At 28.9% G+C, this 8240-nt stretch overlaps 1 long non-coding RNA gene across 8 annotated transcripts; it reads left to right on the top strand.

The window, feature by feature from the left end:
- Positions 1414-6537, top strand: LOC107616727. Of its 8 annotated transcripts, none has more exons than XR_002353535.1 (10): positions 1414-1684; positions 2008-2075; positions 2171-2203; positions 2299-2409; positions 2897-2971; positions 3133-3198; positions 3282-3367; positions 4348-4413; positions 5558-5676; positions 5804-6537. It is a non-coding gene; the product is annotated as an uncharacterized LOC107616727 (long non-coding RNA). The 8 variants fall into 8 exon arrangements; XR_002353532.1 differs by adding an exon at positions 4979-5034 and having other exon boundaries at positions 5558-6537; XR_002353534.1 differs by having other exon boundaries at positions 4979-5676.

Below are 8240 nucleotides of genomic sequence, written 5' to 3'. Positions count from 1 at the left end.
GCTTCAAGTTAAATAAAATTGAAAAATAAATAAATTTATAAATTTTTATAAATTTTTATTTTCATTGTTACACATAATAACAACGTAATGATTTTTGTATTATACCTAAATTAATTTAAATTTAATTATTCTATATATTAAAAAATTAAATAACTTATAATTTTTTATTTAATTATTCAATACAAGATTTTTGAATGCTTGAGATATCTTAATTTTTTTAAAATGATAAAATATGACTTAAAAAGTAACTATGAAAAATAAGTATCTATATAATAGTTATGCATCTAGATATCTAAATCAAACAAGAAAATAATTCTTTAACAACTTAAAAGTTAACACAATGGATAGTTATGGATCAAAGTGATAAACAAAAATAAGAGTTGTGATAATGGTATCGTGGTAATTGATTGTGGTTGGGGTTAATAAAAGAAGAAAAAAAGGAAGTGGAATAAAACAGGCAACATAATAATGACGACAAAACAATAATAGTTATACATGTAAAAAGAATAATAAAATAAATAATAGTGTATGATATGATGAGATGATATAATCAAAATAAAAATTAATAACTTAGAAATAATAATAAAATTAAAAATAATTAAATATGTTCAATATAAGATTAAAGAAATAAATATTTTTATCTATTAGAATTATGCATAAAGATAAAGTGGGTTTTGAATTTAAATTTTTAAATTTGCTTCAAATTAAATAGGATTGAGAAAATAAATAAATTTAATATATAAATAACTAATTTGTAAATAATATTAGTAAATTTTTATCTTGATTTTGTTACACATAATAACAACATATTTTTTTTCTTATTTTTTAATTTAAATTTATTTATTTTATATTTCTTACAAATATTAAATAACTTACATTAATTGAGTAATTTTTTTATAATTATTGATATTAAATTAGGATAACATTTTTGTCGTTTTTTTTAACTATATCTTTTTCTGATAACATATACATATCTTTAATGTGTGCTTTTATAATTTAACATTTTAAAAATTTTTTATAGTAATTTTAATTTTAACAAAATATCATATAACTAAGGCTAAATTAATTTTGAAATGATGAAAAAAATATTTATTTGACAAATTTAAAGGGTGAATAATATATTAACACCAATACTAAAATATGATATAAATAAAATCACGTTAATATTAAAATAAAAAAATAGTGATCTAATAAATTTGAAGAACGAATAATATATTAAAAAGATAAAATTAATTTCTTAAAACTAATAGAAAAGCGACTGAACATGGACGTTAGTATATATAAAAAGAGAGCAGTAAATGGTTCTTTATTCGACAAGTGTCTAACCTGTCTGAACGACACATAGCACGCTAAAGAGTAAGGGTATCAAAGTAAATATATATCTAGAATGATAAAACTTGAACATTTAGCGGCAACCTTTTTCATAAGCTACTGTATTTCAAAATTCAAAAACTCAAATCTCTCTCCATCGTTCTCTTTGCCTGCTGGTACGGAAGCTCAGCACCCTCACCGGAGTAAACACAAAAACTTTGCTTGCAATGCAAACAGAGGAACCGCCGTTAGAACAGCGGCAGCGGCGAGTGGTGTTCCTGCCAACAGTGAAGAAGGAGTAGCTAGAAGCAAGTTGATGACACGGCGAAGAGAACGAGAGCTCTGAGATCCTACCATCGACGGTGTTGCAGAGGTAATTATTTTTAAGTAGAAATTTATTTAATATTTTCTTAACACGATGTGATTCACCCTTATTCACAGATCTGGCTTTTACCATCGTTAGCTTTGTGTAGTGTCTTTTAAACCGGGTAACCTTAGGTTGGTTTGAGAGTTTATTATCCATTGGTTTAAGCATGTAGTTTCAGTGAAACCCACTCCAATTTGAGCGGTTTTTTTCTTTTGAATTTTTAAATTTGAGCGTAATTTTACCATTTGAAATTGGTACGCGAATTTAAACTCAAAAGAGAATTAATAAAGAATCAAGAAGTGCTTCTGAAATTGTCTCGACTGAAGCAGGATTGAGTATTATTGTTAGTACAGTCTTAACCAGCAAAGCTATTTTCCAAAGAATGAAGATCTATACGGTTTGTTGCTCTCCTATTTCTTCATTAACATAATCTCATTTGATCTTGCTTTGTATATAAATTAATTTAGTTTGTTTTGTTTTGTTTGCGTTCAGATCTATACAGTATCTATCACCATCCGAATAGTGGTAATTGGATAGTGATGTTATTATAATGTGTAATTCATTATGAAAACCATTGAATGAATATTAATCAAGTTGGTTTTCTTAATTTCTGATTGCAGTTTGGCCTCATGCTCATTGAACTAATATGGAAATTCAACTTCTAGCCTTCATGTTTTTGACCATTGCCATTCTAAATGATGCTAAAGTTCCAAGCAGATATTCCTTTCAAGGTAGACTTGAATTCTATTAATGCCTCTGCTGATTGACACCAGAGATCTAAACACATTCATTTTCATACTATTAGGAACAATGACGACAATTTTAAAGGATCATGTCAAGCCATTTTAGTTTTTATGATGAAGATGTAATATATTCTAATTTTTCGATATACGTTATGGGTTATGTTTTTAATTTATAGAGTTAATGTTATTGTCAAAGGGCTTTTAATTCTTTGAAAAAATATGGCAGTGAATCTAGAATTTTGCTTTTGAAATTAAATAGTGACTCCTCTAAAACGATTTTGAAAGGCTTTTGAAATTAATTCTTAGTGCCGTTCACTCTCCCTAATCCATCAGCGTTCACATATGAAAGGCTTTCTTCTTTTTGCATTCATGGTTTAGGTAGGATGATATGGAGTTGGAGTTGGGATTTAAACAGTAGCTGTATCATTTGTATCAACTGGGTTAGGGTTCACAAAATGTTTTCTTTTATGTCCAGGACCAGGAGCTCAGGCAGTTTTCAACTGTGTGAGTTTTTAACTCACTTATAACTTAAATTGGCAAAGCTATTGAGGTTCTCTCTTGAATCAATTGACTATTTTATCTTATTTTTATGGGTTTTCTATATATGGCGATCTCCTAGCACTATTGTTACAATTTATGAGCACGGATTACTCTACCAAATTCTCAATGATACTTTGTTTTGTAAGGAAAATAAATGAATTTTCATGGCAGGTGGTTGAAATTGGCAAAGGTATCAAGGTTAGGTGTGAGCTGCACAAGACAAGTGGACTTCTAAAGGTGTGGTTCACAGCTTTCATTACTTAAATTGTTCCTCCATAGGTGTTGTTTTCAATTAAGTGTTTTAATTTGTGAGTGTTCAGATAACGAAGGAGACATAGGGTTCAGAAGGGGGGATGCAAGGCACTATACCCTTTACACTGGGATCTTAGGCAACATTCTTTCTTCGGTAAGTTCTAATTTCAACTTTTCAAAATGATCAAAGTATTTGGTGGTGTGACGTGAGTTTAAAATCTTGCTTTGGATTAATTTCACTTTTTCTTAATTCTTTTCTTATTCTGATTAATAATTTGTTTTCAATGTTTTAGCTTTATACGTCATATCAGAAATTTAGGAACTTTATTTTTTTCGTTCATTTTTTTGAACTTAAAGATATTTTTCTAATTTTCACTTTTCTTAGTTCTTTTATGTGTTGAGTCCCCCTCCTTCTTCAGTATGATGATAATTCTCCCCCTTTTAGTTACTCAATTCCATTATGAATTTATGATAATTTGGTCCTTAAAATTTTCGTTTGTTCCATGTTGTGGTATGTTGGGTAAAGTGGATCACCTGCTCTAAGAGAATGCAAGTTTCAAGAGTCTACAACAGGCACGCATCTACATTTATATATCTATATATACATCCATGCATGTATTATATTATTACTCTTTTAGATCAAGTTTTTGTTCATTGCATTTTAATTTCAAGTGATTTTGTTTTCTATGTTTGCTTTAATAGTGATGTTGCAATTGTGTCTATCATTGTTGCAGCTATGTGAAGCGGCCATGCATCAACAAAAGAGTACCCTGTTCCAAACATTTTTTGGCTCCATTTTGACTGTATATCTAGATTCTTAGTCAGGGTGTCATTTATTACTGCTGCAATGCAACTGATGATTAAAAAAAAAAAAACCGAAAAAAACAAGACCATATTTTAGAGTTTTTGTAAGTTCAAAAAATGAAGTATAGGAATATAGTAAAAGTTTTGTGCAGGGTTTTACAAGGGTAATGCTGTTTTTTGTTTTAATTATCAAACAAAAAAAAAATGAAATGTTGTATTTTTTTCATTTTCTTTTTTCATTATTTTTAAGGTGTTCATTTTATTTGGCCAAACAAAAATGGTTTTTCTGTCAACTAATTCAATTTTGTTTGTTTTATGCTCTATTTATAGGATTTTCTGGCACAAGTGCCTGCCTTTCAATATCAGTATCCTGTCATCATAGATGTTAATATCTAGGTATGTATCCTTTATTTACTGCAAATTGTTCACTTATATTTTTGAATACCTATGATCTTCTTAAGGTTGTACCAATTGATAAAATGTATGATAAGGAATGGAATGAAGTAAATTAAGCATGATAGGATAATTATAGGATGTCAGATGATAAATATACAATTTTAGGTGGAAAAAAATTATGGGAGTCTGTCAATATGTGTGTTTGAACATGTCTCGGTAATTTTAAAATATAATAAAGGAAACCCAATCACCAACATGATTTCTAATTTATTTAAAACTCAAAGTTGGGACTTCTCTCCAAACAAGTGTCTATGTTGAATCATATTAATTTTAGCAAGAAGTGCATGTTGTAGCTAACTATGTATCTTAATATATTAATATCTTAAATTTGTAGACTCAAGCTCTGATTTTCAAATGAAAAATTGCCGTCAAATTTTGTTCAAATCCTAATTTCAAAAGGGAAGAACACCCTCAAATTGTGTAGTTTTATTTTTATAACTGAGTATATGAATATGAAATATAGCTGATTTTGAAAGCAACAACGTACTTCCCTATCTTCTTTCAGTCACAGTCCTGATTGATTTGGCTTATATAGACTTCTCCTCCACAACATTCTGTATAGTAAGTTTGGGTTCAGTTTTATTTTGCATTAGTTCTTGATTAATAGGCACTGTTGAGAGTAAATAATAAATATTCTTTTTATCCTTTAGTAGTACTGCCAATGATGAAAGTGGACTGTCATTGTCTCCGGAAATAAATTTTGGCTAGACAGTTTCAATGTAACAAACAATATCCTTTAAATCAGGTGTAAGAAAAATGAATTAGTTGGTAGTTAAAAAAATGCTTAGTTTGATAAAAAGAATTACTCACAATGTAAGTTAAATAATTTAAGGTGGCTTCTTTAGGAATTTAAATGAGGTGTTACTTTTTTTACTTTCATTGTGTATATGTTTAAATTTCTAAACATGCTTTGTGGAATAAAAAGATATCTATTTATTATTTTAAGAACTTTAAATTTTTCTATTGTAAGGTTTAAACTGCATATGCGAATTAAATAGTTTTTGATGATTTTGAAGTTTGATTCTACAAACTCAAATTAAGGTGCGATTCTTAGAGTTTCACATATTAATGTCGGCAAATTCAGAACGGGCAAATTGAGCGGAGTGATTAAAGGCAGCAAATTGAACTGAGATGAAGGGCACATAGTCAGTGTCTCTGAGGAAGGCAGACTTACAAGGGGAGGTTGAGAGAATGGATGCTAAGGTAAAGATGGAGAAACTTTAGATTATATCTTTAGGAAGATCAAATATAGGACAAAAGTAAAAGAAAGAATAAAACATCAAATTTTAGGACATAAAAAATGCCTTCTTTATTTGCATCATGTGTGCAGAGTATGCTAGAGTGAAGGAATCCATCATGTTCGGAACATGGAATGTAGGAGGAGACAATCATTATAAGTATTTGTCTCTTTTCATTTGTTGTTTTTAGTGTTATTTTTACCCTTAAAAAATTTGTGCTGTGTATGTTTAAATTTTTTTGGATTCCTAATTTTATTTATTTAATATATATCAATTTCTGAATTATTTTATTTTATCACTCTTGAAAAACAAAAATCGGGGCAGGTGGTATTTTTTATTTTTTTTATTTCAATTTTTCTTGCTTACTATGAAAAAAATGTGAATAAAATAATAGCACTTGCAATGCTTGGTAAGATATTTTAGCGGTCAATAAATTTGGTTATAACATACTATTTTAAATGCTATTCTACTATACTACATCAATTGTGTTTTTGTATTCGTTTGAGTTTATACGACCCAACAAAGCAGGCTCAAATTGACAAGTTCATGGTACAACACTTGATCAAACTGTTAATGAGAGGGGTTGGTGCAAGTAGAGTGTATCACTACTTGATTCCTTTGGCTTTCTAAGTTAAAATGGCTGCATTTTTATTTGTGTTTGTACTCCATGCATTTTATGCTAGATGACAGGAGGAATGGGCTGCGCTTGCAAATTGATGCAAGATTGATTGCAGCCGCAGCAAGGGGCAAGGACTTGAAAAGTTTCATTTATTGTTGAGATTTGTCTTTTTAACTATTATCAATGCTTAATGTGTTGAGATAGTAATATTCAGGGAATAAGTGCTTACATTCAATTTGGAACTGAGACATGTGGCAATAAAAAAATATTTTCATGTCTTTTTAACATATGGTTCTATTTGTTGTTTGAAAAGATGTGACATTTGGAGCAAATAATAAAGGAATTGAAAGAATGAAATAAGAATAGGTTAGAGATTGAGACATGAGGTTCATGTTCAATTGCCAATGATCTTTGAATCAAGGGTTAAAGGGTGCCTTTGGTTTAAATATATATCAAAGTTTAAAATAAAAATAGGTTCATGTTCAATTGCTAATGATCTTTAAATCAAGGGTTAAGGGTGCCTTTGGTTTAAATATATATCAAAGTTTAAAATAAAAATACTTTTGTCTTTGTAAGTTTACTTCTATTGATTCATGAGTTTACTTTTGTTGGTTTTGTTTGATTGATAAGAAAGAAGTAAGACTTTTAATCAAATAAAAAATGGTTATTTGTTGTGTGTTGTGGTTGACTACGTATATTTGCTATACCATTATTTGAAAGTAATAGTGATAATATAGAACTAGGTCTATATATATAGTTTTGCTATTTAGTGATTTTGTGTCTGTTTTGAAATTAGAATGTCGATTTAATATGTTTTAAATGAAGTTCAATTAGATCGATCTTTTAGTTTGTTTAGGGGGTATCCAAATTAGTATTCTCAATTTTGAAGCATCCAGGCTCTATTTAGACAAATCCAATTGGGTAATATATCAAGGATTACTACTTCTAGCATGTCATATATGTGAAAAAAGAAATTCAAAATAGTTGTGGGCCAAGTTTGAGGAATATTTATAAGTGCACACTTAGTTTTAAGAATACTATAGAATCAAATTTTATGTTTATTTTTTTAACGAGATTGAACATCAATATTATAAAAAAAAAAATCAATCAATCTATTTATATACTAAATAAATTAACTCCTCATAAATATGTATTAATTTTTTTTATAAATAAAATATACATAAATACAATAAAATAGATTATGTACACAATTCGCGCAACGCGCGGGATTCACACTAGTTGCTGTTAAAAGAGAGCTATCTCTTTTAGCTTTCTATAGGATATGTATATATAATACAGAGCAGTGTGCTGTATTAAAAAATGAATTGAAAATTGATTTTGTATTCATTCAATGAAATTCACTCTATTAGCATTCATTCTTTAGTCCCGCTTTGCTGTTACTCTTTCCGTTTCATAGTTTTTTGCTGTCAAGACTCAAGAATTCATAGCTTCAAGTGCTGCTAATTTACATTCCTTGGTATTTTCATCTTTCTCTTTATCATCGAATTCAACATTCAATCCACTATCATTTGACTATTTCATAGATGACAAACTCAGTATACACAATCATAAGATTTGGTAATAACAGGCTTCGGTTGAGATTAAAATCTATTAAATATAAAGTTAAGCAATTGAAATCACAGTTGAAGATTACAAAAAAGCATGGTTGAGATGCACGAGATGAGACACAAAAAATAAAAATAAAAATTGTAATAAATATCGTCACTATCGGATATCAATACCCGGTCAGCCGGGTAACAAGCGAAAGTATTCACCACTATACTACAACGACTTCTTGTTCCAAGCCTTTATTACAATTAATTTAACCGATTAACTCTTTACGATTGTTCGTGAGATCAAAACCCGGAGTGCGTAGTGTCTCCAACTCACCATTGTTGAAGGTGAGCGTA

This window comes from Arachis ipaensis, chromosome B09, assembly GCF_000816755.2.
Source record: "Arachis ipaensis cultivar K30076 chromosome B09, Araip1.1, whole genome shotgun sequence".
Lineage (NCBI taxonomy): Eukaryota > Viridiplantae > Streptophyta > Magnoliopsida > Fabales > Fabaceae > Arachis > Arachis ipaensis.
This window is presented reverse-complemented; position numbering and strand designations above follow the sequence as displayed.